General features: G+C 49.4%; 2 non-coding genes and 1 pseudogene across 3 annotated transcripts; all 3 read right to left on the reverse strand.

The window, feature by feature from the left end:
• Positions 1 to 3087: 3087 nt before the first annotated feature.
• On the reverse strand, positions 3088 to 3160 carry TRNAV-AAC (transfer RNA valine (anticodon AAC)). Its single transcript has one exon. It is a non-coding gene; the product is annotated as a tRNA-Val (tRNA).
• A 3907-nt stretch (positions 3161 to 7067) lies between these two features.
• Positions 7068 to 17667, reverse strand: LOC114212561 (uncharacterized; annotated as a pseudogene). Its single transcript, XR_015768279.1, has 6 exons — positions 17331 to 17667; positions 14914 to 15085; positions 14399 to 14485; positions 14024 to 14162; positions 8349 to 8985; positions 7068 to 8085 (listed from the first exon to the last, which is right to left on the reverse strand). The product of XR_015768279.1 is annotated as an uncharacterized LOC114212561 (transcript).
• TRNAR-ACG (transfer RNA arginine (anticodon ACG)) lies at positions 8914 to 8986 on the reverse strand. The gene has a single exon. It is a non-coding gene; the product is annotated as a tRNA-Arg (tRNA).
• Positions 17668 to 19111: the final 1444 nt, after the last annotated feature.

The following is a 19111-nucleotide window of genomic DNA, read 5'->3' on the forward strand; positions in this document are numbered from 1 at the left end:
ACCTGACCGGAGAAGCAGATTTTTAGGTTCCAGAACGTAAGCTCTTTGTCTGCTCCAACTCAAGGCGTCTCTGTTCTCCGCAGTAAGCTCATTCGTTGATACAGAAATATCTAACTTTCAGCCTCCCGTGTGCTGGCCTTTTGGGCTTAGACTTCCAAGTCAATATGGACTCATTGTCCTCCTTCAGATCCCACATCCAGTGACTTGATAATCACTGAACATTGTTCTTGTGCAATTCTTTTGAATCTATTACTTCGTTTCCATTCATGTTCTTTGCCAGGCGCTGTGCTGGGTTCAGGTGACTCAGAAGGAATCTGATGACTGCAGACCTCAAGAGATGGGAGGGTAAATATGGACAAGAAACGATCCACTCCCAGGTTCACCGCCTTGTTTCCCTGTGGCCTTTACAGATAGATAACTCATTCTAAAACATCATTTTTAATAACCTCACTCTCTCTTGCACCCTGGCATTCTTGGTTTTTTAGTTTCGATATGATCTTGCTTTTCTCTCAGTCTTTGGTCGTTCTTTCTTCCCTACATTGTGATTTTGTTCTGTAAGGTCAGTTGGTGGACGGTGGTGTTTAGTTCTTCAGTATAGTTGCTGATTTGTTGTCTACTAAATTTATCAATTAATAGAGAGAAGTGGGGGCGCCTGGGTGGCTCAGTTGGTTAAGCGACTGCCTTCAGCTCAGGTCATGATCCTGGAGTCCCGGGATCGAGTCCCACATCGGGCTCCCTGCTCAGCAGGGAGTCTGCTTCTCCCTCTGACCCTCTTCCCTCTCGTGCTCTCTATCTCTCATTCTCTCTCAAATAAATAAATAAAATCTTTTAAAAAAATCATTAATAGAGAGAAGTGGGTTTTTTTGTTTTTTGGGTTTTTTTAGGATTTTATTTATTTGAGAGAGAGCATGAGGACGGGGAGGGGCAAATGGAGAAGGAGAGGCCTGGCCGCTGAGCAGGGCGCCCGTTGCAGGGGCTGGGTGCCAGGTGGAGGGCAGATGCTTAACCGACTGAGCCACCCAGGCGCCCCAACAGAGAGAAGTGTTAACATCTGCAACTATAATTGTGGGTTTTTGACTTTACTTTTTTTTTTTAGGTTTATTAACTTTTGTTTGAATTTTGGAGCTCTGTGGCCAGATGTGTGCACATTTAAGACAGTTCCATCTATCTGGTGAATAGACACCAAATAATAACATCTCTCTGGAAAATTGCTTTGAAATCTACTTTGTCTGATACATTCACTTTTTTTTTTCCTTCATGGTTTAATTTCCCCCTTTCTTTTACTTTTACTCTACCTAAGCCATTATATTCGAGGTGAGTTTCTTATAGTCAGCACATATTTGGGCCATGTTTTATTTTTAATATAGTCTGACTATCTCTAGTACGTAGCTGATGATAAATCTAAAACTAGATTTATACTAGTTAACATTTAACATTATCATGGGTATGTTTGTATATAAATCTATTAATTTTACCTTGTTTATGGTCTGTTCCCTCTGTTTTTCATTCTTCTATTTCTGTCTTTCTACTTCCTTTTGGCTTTTTAAAACATATTTAATATTCTATATTAATTTATCTTTTTTTCTACTATATCTCTTTGTATAGTTATTTAGCAATTAGTCTAGGTTACTAATAGTGATTGGTATATGTGTTACCATATACACAATTAACATTTTACAGTCTATTTTAGAATGAGTGTTATACCATTCAAGTCAAATATAGAAACCTTATCACCATTTAGGTCCCTTTATTCTAACCCCTTTGTGTTGTGTATATAGTATATTTAGATGATGTGTTATAATTTTTGCTGTTAGTCATCAAGAGCTGACTTTAAAAAATTTTAAAGAACTCCAGAGAATAACAGTCTATTGTGTCTACCCAGATATTTCCTACTCTGCTGTTGTTCCTTCGTTTCTGATGTTCCAAATTTCCTATCAATTCTCTGCTGTCTAAAATCTTTTTTTTTTTAAAGCTGTTCTGCTACAAATGAATTTTCTCAGTGTGCTTTCAAGCGAGAATGTATTATTTCACCTTTATGTCTGAAGGATATTTTCGCTACAGATAAAAATTTCAGATTGACGATTATTTTCTTTCAGCATTTAAAAAAATATTCCTCCATTTCTTTCTAGCTTCTGTGGTTTCTGATAAATCCACAAACACGCAACACCTTTTCATGTCCTCTGGCAGCTTTCAATTTCTTTTCTTTAATTTTTAGCAGTTTGATTGTGATGTGTCCAGACGTGATTTTTCTTTGGGTTTATCCTTCTTGAGCTTTACTGAACTCTTGAATCTGATTTATGTGTTTTGCACTTTCCGGGACTGTGTTGAATTTAGGGCCAGGCTGCAGGGGGACACGTGGAGAAAAACAGCAAGTGGGTATGCCTCATCCTTTGGGATCCCATCTTCTCCGAAGAAACTAGACTTTATTTACTATAAACTGGCAGTCTACATACCTACGTTTTGTAGGGCCGTCACTAGCCCTGTCTTGTCCATTCCCATAGGTCAAAATTCAAAGCAACGGCCAAAACGCTACTGTGTTGAAAACGCCCGCCCCTTTCTCACGTTCCTGAGGGGGTTAGAAAGCCGAGGGCGGACAGAATCTGGAGAACGTGGGCACCGATCCCACCACCTCTCGCATAGCTAAGCGAGCGCTCTACCAGCTGAGCTAATTCCCTGACCGGAGCCTGGGCCTTTGCCAGTTTTCCCTCCGGGAGCAGATGAGCGGGTCTCCGCTTCATTAGTCACTGTTTCTGGTGGCCAAGAACACAGAGCCCCAAGTCAAGGCCATTAACGCAGAACAGGATTCAGCGCAAAGCGCCTCTTCTCCAGACGGCCCCGGGCAAGGGCGCGGCGGTCACCGGGTCCTCTGCGGGAGGGAAGGGGGAGAAAGTCGCCGACAGAAAGATCTGGTGCCGCCAAAACTTTCCGTCGCACGTTTTCCGGGAGAGGAGCGCGCACTTTCCCGCGGGGCTGCGGTCTCGGGAGGCCGGGCGCTCGCGGGGTGGGGACCGCGGGCTCCGCGCGGCTGCGGCCTCCGGGAGCAGGCGGTGGGGACCGTGCTGGGCTGTGGAGGCAAAAGAAACCGCCTGTTTCCGCCCGGTTTCGAACCGGGGACCTCTCGCGTGTTAGGCGAGCGTGATAACCACTACACTACGGAAACTCCCTGGGCGAGGAGCCTTTTCTTGCGTCCGAGGTACGCGTTCGCCGTCGGGAAAGTGGGCCGAGCGGCTGTCGCGGCAAGACCCACGACGCGCTCTCGCAGAAGGGCGCCGGGGGGCACGGCTGCGTCCGAGTGCAGGCTGCTGAACCGTGCGGGATGGAGAAGAGGAGGGAAGCCCGCGAGAAGCGAGCCTGCACGGCTGTGGCAAGTGCTTGGGGTGGGGGGGCGCGAGGCCTGTTGAGTATTTGAATTAAAACCGAAGGGCCTCGGAGCGCGCGGGGCGGCTGGAGCGGGGCCGCAGAGCGCGCGCACTTGGCCGGGAGAGGCCCCGCGCGCCCGCCCGCCCTGTGCCCGCTTCCGCGCGCTCCTGTCCCCGGCTGGCGGCGCGGTCTCCACGACCCGATGGCAGCCGCGGGGCTTTCCCCCGGGACCGCAGGTTTAAATCTGGATAATAACGGACCTTGGATCTGTTGGTTGGTTTTTTTTTTTTTTTTTTCTTTATGGGCGCACACAGGACGGGGAGGCAGTGACTTGGATCCCACCGCGAGGGGTGGGCTGTAAGAGGTGGAGGAAGGCGGGGAAGAGCCGAGGGGACGAAAGCCGGGTAGGACGGGGAGCCCGGGGACAGAGGAGGCGCTCCCAGCCGCGCCGGGAGGGGCATTGCTGTCTGGGGGGCTGCGCGCCGCCAGTTCCGGGGGGTCGGCGCGGACGCCCATTCCCGGTTCTCCCGACCGAGAGGAGCCGGTTTCAGTGGTGGCAGGAGCGGCTCTCGGCTCCTGGAGACTGAGATTTATGCGAAGGTTTAGCCTGGGAAATAAGAAAGGGGAAAGCCTGACTCCTGGAGACTTGAGGTCCAGGTGAGAATGTGTGGACCCGAGGCCTCTGCACGGGGCGGCACGGAGAGATTACATAAAACCCGAGAGCGACGGAACCGAGGGTTCTGACACCTACCAGGGTTCCGAGAGAAAACCCCGCAGGCAGATCAGGGACGGGGTGGGGGTGGCAGGCGGTTACAGGTGGTCATCACCCCCCGCCTGGGCCCATTGCTGTAGCGCGCCCGCTTTTTAATGACACCCGGAACAAATGGCTCCGGATGGCCTACTACGTTATAAACAGAAGCGATGAGGACCTTTTCCAAGGCCATACCTGTGCCCCAAGACAGATTTTTCTCTAGGGCCCCGGCGAGCTGCAGATTGACTGCATCCCACTGTAAATGCCCAGCCGGAAGGGCTGTAAGGCAGTGCCTTCGCCGCCAGCTGAAGGATCTAGTGAGAGTCTGAGCCAGGGCGCGAGGGCGGGAAGGTCCTGAGCCACCGTGGGCTGAGCTCATCCCACACTGAGCTTTTCCTCTTCTTCGCCTGGAGGCCTAAGCCTTAGGGACACCAGGAGCCCGACATGCGGTCCTGGCAAGAGCCTTCTGGGAGCGGAGTGGATCCTCGGAGCCCCAAGACGGCTTTGGGACTGTGAAGTCCCGTCTGGAGAACTGAGGAAAAGGAAGACCCCGTGCTTGGTTGTGCCGAGGAGCTGTCTTCCTGCTGCCCACGGAGGCGCGCGTCGCCTTTCGAGTCTGCCTTCCCGCTCTTGCTCCAGACTGGACACGGCTGACTCTTTCATCCCTGAGGCCATTACTCCAATGTCACTGCTGTAGAGAGCCCTTCCCGGACCTCTCCAGCGGAATCAAGGCCCTCCCTATCTCTCTCCCTCCATCTTCTTTATAAAATTCTGTCCTTGGGAAGGATATTAAATTTTTATTTCCCCTATTTCCTCTAGAGGATAAGCTTCTGGACAGGTTGCCGGTCTCAACCCTCTCAGTGTCTAGAGTTAGGATGATGCTATTCTCAGCTGTCGCCTCTTCAGACCTTAGTGACACGGAGGGAAAAAGCTTTCCTCTGGGTCGTTCTTTCATAGGGTAAATTCCAGGAGGAACCTTTCTTAAACCAAGGCAACACGGCAGCTGTGAGACCCTCTGGTTTTCTGGAATGGACAAGGTAAATGGGCACAGCCTGGAAGGAAGCAAGGTAACTCCACCCGTGACATTTTTGAATACTCGTTTCTGCCTTGCAATCCTCCGGTACGGCTTTTGGAGCTCTTACTGATTCAGTGAGAAAGCAATTGCCATGATGAACTTCTAAGAAATAGAAGTCATCGGCTTTTCTTAGTGGCCTGCATGATCATACAGGGTTCTGGCTGTGACTGCATCCCATCAGTGGGAATCTGAGTATGGTAGTCTGGAATCTTCTGCTTTCACTCCCTCTGCCCCGAAACGGAATCTGAGGCTTTGACTGGAAGCTGGGTTTTGTTCCATTCAGAATAAATATATAGAGAAAAACTTCTGTGCTTCTTTCTGGGCACTGGCTGTCAAATCAGATAAGAAGGGGAAAGAAAATCTGAGTCTTCTCAATTTATTGTTCTCTTTCTCTTTCCACCTTCACTCAAGGCAGTGCTCACAACTTTTTTTTTTTTTTTTTGCGAGAGAGAGAGAGAGAGAGAGAGAGAGTGAGAGACAGAGAGCATGAGAGGGAGGAGGGTCAGAGGGAGAAGCAGACGCCCCACCAAGCAGGGAGCCCGATGTGGGACTCGATCCTGGGACTCGATCCTGGGACTCGATCCTGGGACTCCATCCTGGGACTCCAGGACCATGACCTGAGCCGAAGGCAGTTGCTTAACCAACTGAGCCACCCAGGTGCCCCACAACTATTTTTTTTTTTAAGATTTATTTATTCAAGAGAGAGGGCGTGAGTAGGGGGGCAGAGGGAGAAGGAGAGAGAATCTCAAGCAGATTCCACGCTGAGCCGGGAGGCTGATACTGACATGGGGCTCAATGTCACGACCGAGACCACAACTATGAGATCACAACCTGAGCCTAAACCAAGAGGCATCACTTAACCGACTGCACCACCCAGGCGCCCCCACACTTAACGTTTTAAGGATGAGATTCCCTTTACTCAAGGGATTTTGCGAAGTCTCAGAAAAATGAAAGAACAGGTTTTGAAGGTAAATTAAGAGTGACTTATTTTTCTAGAGTCCACATGGGATAAAATTCCAGGAGTGAAGCTGTTGGACAGGCCAGCCATCTTCATGAATGGCTTTGGGCGCCAGAATAAAGTATTTGGACAGTCTCTTTAGCTAAGTTTGCTGGTAAATGAATTTAGTGTGGACTGTAACTGAATTTGCATCTCAGCACCACTCCAACAGGGGGCCGGAACTAAGAGCTGAGTGCAAAGGCCAGGAGGAGGGTCAGATCATATCAGAGTGGTCAGGGCAGAGAATCTGAACAGTCACTCTGTGAGTTAGACACCTTCATTCACTACACAGATCCTCATTTGAGGGCCTACTGTGTGCTCCTAGGCTCGGGGGTGGGGGGTCAGCGTGCCTCCTGGGACCCAGGGATAGCTGCTAGGGCGCACTGACCCGTGGCCCTTGGGTGAGAAACCCTTTCAAAATCTGATCTCATATTGAATTATATGGGGAGGTACTGATGCGGAGAAACGGCATTCCCTAAGGCAGCGTGGCACCCGGGAGGAGGAATTAGGGCTCAGTTTTGATGCAACAACTCAGTCCGGCAGGGTGATGGGTGGAACTTTCCTCTTCCCGTCTGAAGATACCAATGTGGGGGTTCAAAGTGAGTTTATTTTCCTGTGTACAAAACATCAATCAACTTACTGTTTCAAGAACAAAATGACTCCAATCAACAGAGACGTTAAGAAAACATAGACTCCCACAGTCCCTTTTACAAACAGCAGGTTTGGGACTGCGGTCCAAAGTTGATGCACGTTTCAGGAGAATGAAAATTTGCCCCTTTTGGAAAAACAGGTGGAGTGCAGACTGGGAACTGGGCAAGAATCCGGGAGCAAAGGGGCGGAAGGTGCATGTTTGTTGGCGGTGGTCAACCTGACAGTCTGGGAGAGGGAAAAAGAAGAAAGTTTATTGTCAGTCAGCCTCCGAGGGTCATCCAGGTACTGTGGAGACAAAGCAGGAAGTAGGTCAGGCTATAGGGTGGCAGGGTGCGTTGCAATGTAACTGGGGCCATCACGCTAAGCAGATGACATTTGAACTTTCCTACCGCGGTTTCATGGTGACTGACGTTTTAGGCTAAAAATAAAAAGGTAAAGTCTTCTAGGCTTCTAAATGAATTTGAAGGGGAAGGTGGAGTCACTCTAGAATGTGGATTATTATTCACCATTCAGGGAACCACTTGAGAGATCTGAGAGATCTGATTAAGGTGCTGGTTTTCTTAAAGTTCCATTGGTTACAGTGCACTGCTAACATCCATGACCTTCTAGTGATCTGGGACCTGGAGATAGCCATGACCTTGCTAGGAACTTCCAAAGCAGAGCGCAGGTGAGTACCCCGGGAGGTCTGGTACCAATGAGTTTGGTAGGATTGGTAGGAAGGCAGTGCCAGTGCAGATTCCTAAATACTTTCCTTCTGCAGGGGACACACCAGTGCTATTAACAGCGGTCGTCACTGGCGGGGCTCCCCGGGGGCTCCCGGGGCAGTGGGGTGGTGGCGTCTGAGTTTTGCCTCCAGGAATGTATCTCCTCTTCCAAACTTTATTTTTTTTTAAAGATTTTATTTATTTATTCATGAGAGACAGAGGGAGAGAGAGAGGGAGAGAGAGAGAGAGAGAGAAGCAGAGGGAGAAGCAGAGCAGGGAGCCCGACGCGGGACTCGATCCCAGGACCCCGGGATCATGACCTGAGCCGAAGGCAGTCGCTTAACCAACTGAGCCACCCAGTTAACCAACTGAGCCAGCCAGGCGCCCATCCTCTTCCAAACTTTAAAAGGCAAAGTTTGGGCAACATTATCCTACAAGGCCACAGCACAGCCAGGATGGAAGGAGCCGCTGACCCCAGACCCTTTTCTCTTTCCTGAGGCTGCATTCTCTCGGCCTCCTCCCGCACTCTTCCACCGTCGGTCTCACACTAGGAGAGAAAAATTCGTCCTTGAACCGGCCAGGATCTGGTCTCTGCCCTTCTTCTGTCAGCTGGCCCGCTCGCGTGTGCGTCCGTGACCCCCGGTCGGGACGAGCGCTCGCGGCGGGAGCCACCGGGACCTGTCACTTTGGAGGCGCAGAGCCGGAGCGGTGCACGGCGCCGCGTGGGGTGGCTGCCCTGCGGACACCTGCGGGGGGATCCCCGTTGCACTTTGGGCCGCCACCTCCTCCCAGCCGAGCCCAGCCCCGTACCCTGGTGCCTTGGTACACACGAGATCCAGGTCGTCCCTGTCGCTGTGTGAAGGGCTCATCGCCTACCAGCCGCTTCTCCCTCCGGGAGGTTTGTTCTCCTGATCCGTGATTGCCGCGTGGCCCGCATCCTTCCGCAGCTTCCCTCTGTCGGTTACTGCATCGCCGTCGATTGTTCGGGCGTGGACTTGGACCGCTGAACCCTGGAGGAAATGAAGCAGGGTTCTCTGAGGCTTCTGTTAATTCGCAAGAGAGCATTAACAAAGAGGCAAGCGTTCTCGAACGGGAGACTTTTTCATGCAAAATGGGCTGGTGTAGAAGATATTGTTAGTCAATTTGTGCCAGATTCTGGTTTTACTCCTTTGTATGTCTTTCCCAACCGCGCCTCATCTTCCCTCAATCTTTCTCAGGGGTGTGGTGATGGAACAACAGTTATAATGCAACTTTTAGGAGGCCCTCCTCATAATAAAACAGCTTCAGATTTTGATATTTGATCATATTTGATCCACGTTGGTTATAAATAACACAGCACACCACCCCCTTTTCCCCCCAAAATAAGTGGAGGGCCTGAGCCAGCCAGGAGTCGAACCTGGAATCTTCTGATCCGTAGTCAGACGCGTTATCCATTGCGCCACTGGCCCTGCGGAAGACAATGCCTTCTAAAGCATCATTAATTAGTCTTTATGAGGAGTGTGCATTTTTATACCACCCAATTCCTGGATGTGGCTCATGTGCACTCGGCCCCCTTCTGGTTTTTCTGCTCTCCAGTTTCCCAGCTGAGAGAATGTAAAGATTTGTGGTCGATCTTGAAGACTCATGAGTTCAATATCCTGCCAACCTCAGGTCATTGACCTCGTGGTGAAGGACCCGCCAAGCCCCAGATGATGGCGTTTTTACGGCTTAGCTGTTGGAGAACTGAAGGAAACCGGGAATCAGAGACCAGCAGGAACAGATGGAGTAAGGAAACGCTCTTGCAAACCTAATGGGACTAATCCTTACCCAGTCTGGGTTTTCTTTCCTACATTCCTAGGTGCACAGCACACCCATCAACTGTGGCATTGTGTTGTAAACTGCTGTTGGCTCAGCGGCCTTCCTCGCTGAACTGTATTTTCCTTGAGGGCAGCACCTTCAGTGTCTACAAGAACTAATTTTCCACTAAAAGTCTGCGTGCATGAAGAATTGAGACAAGTGCCTGGGAGCATCAGGAAAAAGGCCTAGCTTGCGGTGTGGGTAGGCATCCCAGGTCTGTGACTCCATGCCACTTTAACCCTGATGTTTAAATGGGAGAGCAGCAGAGGACTGTCCGGCAGGGGCCTTCTAGACCCCTGAGGACAGCTTGGAGGTGCACGGCGGCGGCTTCTGTGCTCAGGAGCTGGGGCTGGGCTAGTGACGGACAGTAGGGCTGGGCCCGAGCTAGTGGCTGAGAAGTAGGCCTCCTCCTAAGTGAAGAGACTGCCTAGTCTGATGAGATGAAAGAGAAAGCTTGGTGAACCAGATGCACAACAGATTGACATTTTTCACAGCATTTATGTGGTTGGTTTTGAGATTTCCTGATGCCAGTGATCAGGAGGATCTAGAACATAATGCTTATACAAGGCTTATTACAAAACCTATACGAGATCTACCTCTCAAGATCCGTCCCCAGTAACGGGAAATTCAGCAATAGATCACAACATCTGAAACTGTAACATTCACTGGCTTCAACGAAATGGTTGTATTATCGCACATAATAAGTCCAGAGGGTAGGGAAGCTACATGCCTGGTTCATTCAGCGGATCCATCAGGACCCACATTCTAAACAATTCTTTGCACTCTGTCCTTCTCAACTTACGGATCTTATACTGCAGCTGGTTTCCCTGCAGTTCCTCAAACTCTCACAATCTTAAAGTCCCGGAGAAAAGAAAAAGCAGACCGGCCTCTTTTTGGTGTCTTTTGTTGAGGGCAACTTCTCCTATACGCTCCCAGTGGATCTCCCCCACACTGGCTGGATTTGCATCACACACTCACCTAATCCAATTATTTCCCAGAGTAGGACCACTGTGACTGATTTGGTCAATCATAATTCTTTATTTGGACCTGAGAATGGGGTCCATCTCCTCCAAAGCCAAGGAAGTATATAGAAGGTTATGTGAATACAAATATGTTTCTGTTGGAAAGGAGGCCTGGGGGCCGTGGTACTGGGGACAGCGAGTGCCTTAGCCAAGCAGTATTAGCTGCTATACTCTGCTCCAGCCCCATATTTGAAATCAAATGAAATAAGTATTTTTTAAGCATGTTCAAGAGCTGAGAGCTTACATTAACCTACATTAGACCTTAGCTAGATTTCCAGATCCTTCCAGAGCCTCAAAGAAGGGATTTGACCTATAGTTTGTGTTCAGTACTGTATTCAGTGCAAGCACATGAATTGCATATGACATTAATTATACATGATTACATATGGAATCTGACATTGAAATTGTATAATTGTGGCTGTTAATAATGCCATACATCACAGATCTTTGTAACTGCACCGTAAAATGACCCCACGCTTTCTAGACCTGAAGTGTCAGAGGCTATTGTAGGCAACACAGAGCCCAGGGCTGGTGCTCAACCCGAAACCATGGCCTCCATGTGCTTCTCCGGGGTGGAGCAGGAGTCTGAAATTATTAGTTCCAGAAATCAGTAATTTATGCCACCTACATTGGTCTATAACATATGTGTCTCTCAGTGGTTCCCACACTTATTTTTGCAGTGTCTTTATAGCTGTCGATATTTTAAATTTGTTTCATTATCACGGTCGGCTCATCTCCGGCATAATCGCGGTTTAACATTTCCTGTCTTAATTTTACTCTCTATTCTTATCATTGTTCATGAGAAGAAACTTGATGTGGAAAGAAAGAGCAGGTGGAGCGAGAGACCCAGGTTAAAATCTTGACTCTGCCTTTTTTTTTTTTTTAGCTCTGTGAAATCTGGACAAATTAAGTTTTCAGTCACCGCATTCCCTTGTCTGCAATATGAGGACGATCGTCACGTTGCAGGTTCGCTGTGAGATTAAATAACAGAACACAGGTCACGGCCTGGCCGATATTTCAGCTGCCACTAAAACGTGGCAATGTTTTATTCCATATACAAAAGCAATGTCCAATTCCATCCCTGCTTTCTAAAATCTCATCTCAATAACTCAAAAGGCATTTATTGTTTATTCATTTGCCACGCAAAATGTGAACCCCTAAGGATTCCCAGATAAACCTTTATCCTCATTTCTCAAGGAACTAATATCTAGTCAGAGAGACCAATCTAAACTCGTAATTACAATAAAACAGGAGAAGTGCTACCCCAGAAATTAAGAAGAAAATGTGTGAGCAGTGTGGAAGCCAAGCAATGAACTCTGGAGGGGAAGTTGGGGGAGGCTCTCCCTGACCAGATCACAGCGGAGCTTAGTCTCGAAGGAGAAACAAATCGGACCTTGTGAAGAAGGCAATACAGGGCCAAGGTCTCAGGCTGTGCAAGATTAAAAGTTGCAGAAGGTGCCTGGCATCCTTGATGGAAGCAGTCTCATGCGGGAGACCCAGTTTGGATCGGCCCGGAGAAAGGAACTGGGGCGGCTGGAAAAGAGGCTGGAAAGGTACCCATGTCCTGTACATTTTAATACTTTCTTTGCATGTATGATGTGCACATAATAAAAAATTAAAACATTTTGAAAGATAGGTTGGTGCCAACTTGTAAATAACTTTATTTATCAAGATAAGGAATTTATCCTGAGGCAAAATATGTACTTTCAGATTTTATTTATTTAGTATTATTTATTTTTAATTTTACTTATTTGTTTGTCAGGGAGAGAGCACAAGCGGAGGGAGAGGCAGGCTCCCCTCGGAGCAGGGAGCCCGTCGCGGGACTTGATCCTAGGACTCTGGCTGGGATCAGGACCTGAGCCAAGAGCAGATGCTTAACCTGCCGGGCCACCCAGAGGTCTGTAAAATGGAACCATTTAAGGAGAACATCGTCAGTTCTGTGCCTTAGGAAGACCGAACCAGGCACCACTAGCGGAAGACTGCCGTGGGGGAGAAGCCACGTTTGGAGACCCCACAGTCTGGGCAGAAATGACAAGGACTGCTCCGGCCACTGAGCGTGAGGAGGGCTCCGAAAGGGGAGCAGAGGTCTGGTTGAGGTGGAAAGGATAGGCCTTGGTGATTCATCAAAAGTGATGAGCAAGGAGAATTTAGGATAATGTTTGTATTTATGGAACAGGAAATTCCACTGACCTTCACTGAATACTAAAAAAAAGTATCGTGAAGGAAATGAGCCCCAGGTTCTAGTCCCCAAAGTCCCTTGGGTGGCCCTGATTCTACCAGGACTTCCTTTGAGTCTATGAGCTACCCCTGCATCTTTCCAACAAATTCAGCCTTTTGTCATCACTGAAGGTAGTTTGGATAAGATTTTGTTCCCTGCAACGAAGAGTCCTGAATAATAAAATAGTGAAAAGATTCCATTCACGAAATTTCCAGAGGGCTGAGGATTTTTATCAAAGCTCAGGATTCACAGGTGGAGAAAGTGCTGTGGTTACTTCTAGGGAACTACTTCCAGGAGACCAGGAACGTCGGCGGGGGGGGGGGGGGGGGGTTGCGCTAGGGAATCCTCAAGATGAGGAAGGTTTTCATTCCAAGTCCCCAAGAGCCAAAGCACACTCATCCGTCCCCACACCCCAAGTGTGTCTTCTCTCTTAGGAAAACCTAAACTCCTGGAGTCCGAACCCATATCTGAACAAGGATTAGCAACGGGCAACTCCTTCTAGTCTTACACAGGGATTAAACAGGAGTGTGTGAGCAGCTGTGAAGTCTTGAATCACAGGCTGGACACGATGTTTCTGTTAAAAGTTAGCCTTCTCACTATCCCTGAGGTCGGGCTAGCCGTCTTTTCCCAGGCTTCTCCACCATTGTGACTGGGTTCCCACTGGCCGCTCGTATTTGCCTGGGTCCACTCGGATTGGTTGCTGTAAAACTCACCGAAGCCAACAGTGACGGGAGCTGACGAAGCAGAAAATTCCTGATGAGAGAATGATCCTACTGAAGATGAAGTGACTATGGTACTTGACATATGTTAAGAAATTTAACAATTCGGGCGCCTGGGTGGCTCAGTCGGTTAAGCGACTGCCTTCGGCTCAGGTCATGATCCTGGAGTCCTGGGATCGAGTCCCGCATCGGGCTCCCTGCTCGGCAGGGAGTCTGCTTCTCCCTCTGACCCTCTTCCCTCTTGTGCTCTCTACCTCTCATTCTCTCCCTCTCAAATAAATAAATAAAATCTTTAAAAAAAAAAAAGAAATTTAACAATTCTAAATTTTTAAAAACAGGCTTCACCAATGGGAGTGTGGTGTAGGAACCCAAAGGGCAGACTCCTCGGTCCCCCCCATTTCCTTCGTCCACCCGCCCCAGGCCTTACTATAATCTATTTTACAAATTCCCTCTCACCTCCAAGACATGGTTCTTACAGAATGTTCGGAAGAAATGGATTCTAGGTCCTCTATGAAGGCAAAACTCTAACATTATAGAGTAGGGGCAGGTGCAGTGAACAAAGGAGTTGTCATTGCACTGAATCTGTGCCCGGAACTAACAGCACTCAAGGGAAAGCGTGGAAACCCACAGATACGGTTCTGGACTCAGGACCTACCCCCAAGAACTCCCAAAGCCCCAAGGAGCACTCACCAGATAAGAAAACCAGCGTGGTGCTGAGCGAAGGGGATTAAAGATGAGTAGAGAAACATGATTTTCTCTTCCTTGTGTGAGCTAGTTTCTTTCAAAATATACAGACTTCGTAGCAGCCATGCCAAGAACACACAGACACCTGTCAGGAAAAAGTGCCACAACGTGCCTGGTCCAGCTTAGTCTATAGCCTTAGGGCGAAGTCCCAAGACCTTACTTACATTAGCTCCCCCATTTTGTTTCTCTCCTTTCATTTGCACTGGATTACCTTTTTCCTTAGTCGTCCCCGACCGGTTTCTAAGAGGCTCTGCCCAGCACACCACCACCCCAGCCCAGAGCCAGGATGGTCAAGGGGATCTTCTTCCTCCCGTCCCTTACCTAGGATGAAGAAGGTGATTGTGAAGACAAAATACTGTTTCCCCCAGGTATCAAGAAGGGATTGAGGGAAGGCCAGGAGTATAAAAGCTCAGGAAAAAGGAGAGAAGAATTGGATCAGGAAAATTCGACCAAAGGTAAAGTAGGCTGAATTCGGGAGGGAGAGGGGAGAAAGGCCAGTGGCTCCCTCTAGGCCCCCTTCCTTCCTGGGTCTGAATCCCCAGAACACTAAAGAAGCAGCGCAGAGACTTTACAGTGGGAACTAATGGGGGCTGGTGGGAAGCAGAGGGATGGAGGGAGAGGAAGCTGCAAAAAGGTCTAGAAGGTGGTTCTAGAATAGCGATTCTAGCTGGGCTGGTGTCCCTAAAATCCTGACCTGCCCCCCACCCCCATTCTGAAACGAGCCACTGTTCCTGCTGAGAGCGATGGGGCGGAAAGAGAGGCTGACCATTCTTGGGAAGAAGAGAACCAACTTGATTTTGATGAAGGACTCCCCCCCCCCCCCCCCGTGACCTCACCAGTCCAGATGGAGAAGAGAGCACAGCATAGGGGCTGGGAGCTGCCTGGCATCTCTCCTCACGCAGGTGGAGAGGCTCCAAGCCCCCCACAGCAGGGCCGAGCCGGTGACCGTGCCCACAGGGATGAGAACGCAGTATGGTCTGATGATCCCACACTTCACACAAAAGGGCGCTGATTGGAAAACATGTGAGGGGAAGGTAAACGCGTTCGATTTTCTCAGTTCCTTTGGGATTTCTCCCCATTCTTAAAGACCCCCATGAGTCCTGGGTGTCTGGGTGCCCTGTCTCACCACCTGGCCTGGAAGTCCCTGGAGGACAGTAGCCCTGACGTAACCTCCCTGATATCACACTTAGCCCCGTGCTTCAAATGCGGGAGGATCTCTGCGAATAATTCATTGTTAATAGAAAGGGGGAAAAAATGGCATATGCCAAATGCATGCCTCGGTGATGGCAAGAGAAGTAAGGTTGTTTCTGATGCTCAGCATTCCCTGCCACGGTCACTTCCCAGAAATCATAGCCCCTTCTCCCCCTTCTCCTGTGCTAATGATGCCAGTTTACATTTCCTCTTATTCTTTTAATCTTTCTGTTTCAGCGTTCATCTTTTGATTGCGCTCTGTTCTCTACAGCACCTTTTTACATTGAGGTCATCCTAAGCTTCTCTTCCAGAGTAGAACCTTGTGGTCCTCTCCTGTGTCCCTGTTGGTAGGAACATTCAGTGACATCATAAGGGTGAACTCTGCCTTCCGACGAAAAGGTGAAATCCTACCCTGCTGCCCCTGTTTTTAAAAAAGCACATCATTTCCCAGGAGCACCTGGCTGACTCAGTCACACTCATGTGACTCTTGATCTTGGGGTCATGAGTTCGAGCCTCATGTTGGGTGTAGAGATGACAAAAAAAATGAGGGGTTCCTGGGTGACTCAGTCAGGTAAGTGTCTGACTCAGGTCATGATCTGAGCTGTGAGGTTGAGCCCCGCATTGGGCTCCACACTCAGCACAGAGTCTGCTTGAGTTTCTCTCTCCCTCTGCTCCTCCTGCTTATGCTCTCTCTCTTTCTCAAATAAATCAATCTTAAAAAAAAGAATAAAAAAACGTATCATTTGCCATACATCTCCACCCGGCAGTGTCTGTTTTCCTTGGCACACATGTGCCTCAAAAGCCATGGCTTATGCCCTTAGTTCTAACTTCTCATACTGAGTAGGCAGGAGGATTGTATTCCTGTACAAGACCAAAGGGCACTCGAGAGAGAATACAGGGTAATCAGGGAAAAATATCTGGGAAGACGTTAAGTGGAAAACAGTTTTGTGTTAAGGGTGCAGTGGGTCATACTGCATACCATACATACTTCCCTGCACTGAAAGTGCCAAGTAACTTCCCTTCCCTTCCTTCATCAGAATGATACTTAAGACATGGAATGCCTCTGACCCCACACTTATTGGCTAGCACCCTGCTTGGCCCATGGTAGACACTCTGCATGTTGGTTGAAGAAGGAAAGATGGAGCAAGGCTGAGCCCCTTACACATTTCCCATGTAAGAAAAGCTTAGGATTTTCTCAGGGTCTGTGCATCTATAAAAAATTCAGTACACTTTTCCTCCGGTGCCCAAATCTCCTTTATCCGTATTGTTGAAGGCAGTGGGACATTGTTTAGTGCCCTTTCGTTCGGTGGTAATTTTTTGCTTTGAGTTGGAAGACGATCTACCTTTAGGAGCAAATACTATATAAAAATGTCGAGAAGACTGCAGGGGCTCTTTTTCCTCCTTGGAACTTTATATACACAGTACCTTTCACACCACTCCATATTTTTCTATCTTACACCACACTTTTTGTTTTGACAAATCCTAGGCACCTATCCATGAAAAATGGTAACTTTTTTTTTTTTTTTAAGAGAAGAAAGAAAGTGCTTGGGATAGAAATGCCAGCGAATTCTACCTAATCTCTCTCCCACATGGCCCCCCCACAAGAAAGACCCCACCCCCTGGGTACACACACACACACACTCACACACACACACACACACACACCCGTACGGATAGCTCCTTCCCCCCATCCTCTCATCTCAAAACTCTCCTAAGTATGAGGTCTTTTTTTTTTTTAAACCTAGTTTAAATAGCAGAGAGACAGCGGGGACTCCAGAGACCCCATCCTGGGCCTGTGTCTGTCGCTTGCCCTCGATCGTTCCCGCTCTCCCGTCCCAGGGAGGGATGCCCGCGGGCGAGCCGCTGCGGGCTCCCTACGCACCGGCTGTTGCGCAGATCCCTTCGCGGCAGCAAACAGCCTCTCACATCCTCCGGTTTCCAACCCGTTGGTTGCGGGAGAGCCGGAGCGAGGCGCCGAGCGGCGTCCGTGCGAGCCCCCCCCCCCAGCCCCTCGGAGGCCGCGCGAGGAGCGCTGTCCCGGGGGGCGCCCCCGCGTCCGCACCTGCCTGTCCCGGTCGCCTTGCAAGCGGTCGCCGCCGTCTCCGCGCGCAGAGCGCCCCCCGCGCCGTCACGGGGGTGACCCCGGCGGGGTGGCAGCCGAACCCGACCCGCCCGGTGCGCGAGAGGCGGCGGCGGCGCTCGGGGGGAGCGGGGGGGGGGGCCCCGGGCCGTGCCCCCAGCCGAGACGCTGGCCCTTGCTGCGTAGGCCGTGTAGCTAGTGACCGGAAGTGGAAAGCAGGTGCTCCAGTGGCGCAATCGGTTAGCGCGCGGTACTTATACAGCAGTATGTGTGCGGGTGATGCCGAGGTTGTGAGTTCGAGCCTCACCTGGAGCATCATTTTCCAGCCAGGGGCTGCCTCCCTTGAGAGAGAGAGAGACCCTTTCCTCTCTGCTTTCCCAGGTTCTTCCGGACCGTATTCCACCGTCTTTGATGTGTTTGAATTTGTTCTATAGCGTGTATCCTTGCCGTTCTCCTGGGCGCTTTTGAAATCGAACAATGTCAAAAGCTTTTACAGACTGAATCCTGTTGTACTGCAGTGAGTCAGCTTCTCTCTTTATCCTCACCTGCTCCTGCAAGCGTTCTCCTATGCACATCTCCTGACAGCCCGCCTTCCCACTTTGCTCTAATGGTCATCACCTCGGGGAGCCCCTGGCGCATACTTAGAAAGTGCCAAGTCACTTCCCTGCACTGATAAGCACTGAACTCCATGAGAGAGAACTCAAAAGTGAGAAATTGTACGAGGTCCCAGCCTGATTAAAGTTCCAGCTTGGGGGAGCAATGGAATACTGATTTCTGCAGGCGGCACCACCTCTAGTATCCCCCCCGCCCACTTAAGTATATACCCTGATGACCCAACAACCGGGAACGATATAGCAGCTTTTGTCAACTGAGAAGCAGAACCTGGCATCCTCAGTGATCCAGCTCTCTGGGCCTGGGAAAAGATGAGTGATAAAGAGCCCCAAAACCAGAAATCTGTAGAACAACATCACAGGAATAAGCATATTGTTGTGCCTGAGGTAGGAAATAGGTAGTGATTTTGACTTTGACTCCCTTAACCCATTTTGCAACCCCCTCTACCTCTGTTTTTTTTTTCAAGATTTTATTTATTTATTTGAGAGAGGGAGTGAGGGATGGAGGGCATGGGGGGGAGGAGGGTGAGGGGGAGGGGCAGGCTCCCCGCTGAGCAGGGAGCCCGATGTGGGACTCGATCCTGGGGCTCCAGGATCATGACCTGAGCCGAGGGCAGTCGCTTAACCAGTGGAGCCACCCGGGCGCCCCCCCCACCTCTGTTAACCACCAGTCTGTTCACTGTATGTACGAGGTGGGATCCCCCTGCCCCGCCCCCCCACCAAAAAAACCTACTTTTCATGAAGACTGAGGCAGATGCAATAACTTTTCAGAGGCAGGATTCAGCCAAACTTCTATCAGAGTCGGGAAAACCAGCAGCAGGACACAGGAGGACACTTAAGGCTCCAGTCAAGGGCATTGTCCCTCGCATTAAAGACTACAGAGCTCATTTAATTCTTACTGTCTTTGGACAGAATCTCTTAAATATCAAATTCACAGTTCTTGGGCACAACTAATTTACCAGTAAGACCATATTTCCAATATCCTAATTAATTAACAAGGATAAATTTCACTAAAGAAAACCAATTTCTAATATTTCATTATGTTAATTAGCAGAGCCTCTGGTTTTTATCAAAGATAAAGAAAACAGAAGTCTTTTTAGGAGTCACTTCTGCACTGTGGGTTTCTGTTTATGATGCTGACTCACCATCCTC

Source organism: Eumetopias jubatus, unplaced genomic scaffold (genome assembly GCF_037043125.1).
Source record: "Eumetopias jubatus isolate StellerSeaLion01/CBP00866 unplaced genomic scaffold, mEumJub1_p1.0 scaffold_6, whole genome shotgun sequence".
Taxonomy (NCBI): Eukaryota; Metazoa; Chordata; class Mammalia; order Carnivora; family Otariidae; genus Eumetopias; species Eumetopias jubatus.